Source organism: Aplysia californica, unplaced genomic scaffold (genome assembly GCF_000002075.1).
Source record: "Aplysia californica isolate F4 #8 unplaced genomic scaffold, AplCal3.0 scaffold01197, whole genome shotgun sequence".
Taxonomy (NCBI): domain Eukaryota; kingdom Metazoa; phylum Mollusca; class Gastropoda; order Aplysiida; family Aplysiidae; genus Aplysia; species Aplysia californica.
This window is the reverse complement of record NW_004798467.1, coordinates 4,613-6,418: the sequence shown is the minus strand read 5'-3', so window position 1 is coordinate 6,418 and position 1,806 is coordinate 4,613.

Here is a 1,806-nt window from a genome sequence, read left to right as displayed (position 1 = left end):
GGACGGGGTGTGAAATTGTCGAAAACGTCACGGCAAATCTGCAGCCTACATGTGAACCAGCGCTCTGTCGTCACGCTACTGGGGACGACCGTGCTCGTGAATTCTTGAACAGCTTCAAACTCCGAGATTAATTAACTCTTGGAAACGCGCATCATATGGTCGCGCTCTTTTGGGGCACGGTGAAAGAGAAGCATATTAATAATGTGTGTCACAACGTGGTGAAATCAGGCGTTCGTCAATTTTTGGGCATGTTGAGTTATTGGTATCATCTGAAAGTTGTTTCATTTGCATTGCTTTCAATAATAAAAATATCCATCCAGCTTGAATAGAGGTCAGTATATTTGCGATTGAAGAAGGTGCGGTAGCCTGGTTTCAGTGGTTAAATTAACGAGAAAATGGCCGCCAAAATTTGGTAACTTCAATAGCTTAAGAATCGTTTAAAATTTAAAATTACATATTTTGTGCCTTTAAACAAGGGTTTTCTGTAAAATTCACATGGAAATGTGTTTTCATAAGAACATAAAAGGTGCTTAGCAAAAAGCAGAATCTCGATAAAAAATAGCCAAACTGATGGAAAAATGCCTTTTTTCTTCGATTTAATTATTTTGACGAGCGCCTGATTTCACCACGATGACTCACATATATTAACTTCCATACCCATAATATGCCTACCCCCTTGCTGCTGAACAGTGTTTTCTATATAATGTAATATTATTCTGAAACTCAAAAAAGGCAGGCAACAACACGCGTACAATGAATAAATATACCAACTCGTGTTCCTGATTTGTGTCTGACGGTAAATGAACTGTGGCGCGACATTTCCTTTGCTCTGCTGCTGCTGATCGGACATCAAATATGTGCGTCTGCTGTGTGTCGTAAAAGAGTTAACTGTAACAATTAACTCCACGCTCAAACGAAGGACAGCAAGGGTTATTTTTTCCTTCTTCTTTTTTTGGAAGTATTATCACCAAACTGCATAATGACAAGCGACAAACAGTTGGTACTGCAATGCGACAAACATAATGTCAATTTGAATTTTCAAAACTCGATGACGTAAGCGCGAAATGAATGACATGAACCCATAGATGTACACTATAAAAGGAGATAACTCTATGCATGAACCCAGTGCTCCGTAGACTGACCGACTCTCTACATATACGGGAGGAATTTCTTCTTTTCTTCTTCTTCTTCTTCTTCTTCTTTTTTGGCTCTAAATTCTGTCTTTCAACGCTACTCTCAAGTAACACTTCTAATCTTCGGCACCTACACGATCTTAATGTGTTACAAGTGCCGTAAAACTCATATTATGTACTAAAACTAAAACTAAACTGCTAAATAATGTTCCCCCAAACCCCACCTCCCCCTTCTCCGTCCTCTTTTTCGTTTTTCTAATGTTCCATTATAATGATGTAGGTCTAGATCTAAAATCCCTTTTCGAATCAAGTTAATTCAACCGATTGCTCTCCGCCCCCTTGGTTCGGTCATATCTGAGATGGACGCAAGGAGGCTATACAGATAGGTCCTTGGATGGACGATACATTCGGAGTTCAAAGTTTGCGTGAATGACCCTGGTAGAGGATCCTGGCGCAACAGTGGACGGCCCATATCTACAGGGGGCGTTGTCTTGCAGCGGACAAAAGGACAATTATAGGGTGTGAACTGTGAACGTGTTTGTTGTACTGTATGAATGTGAACTGTGAATGTGTTTGTTGTACTGTATGAGTGTGTGTGAATGTGTTTGTTGTACTGTATGAGTGTGTGTGAATGTGTTTGTTGTACTGTATGAGTGTGTGTGAATGTGTTTGT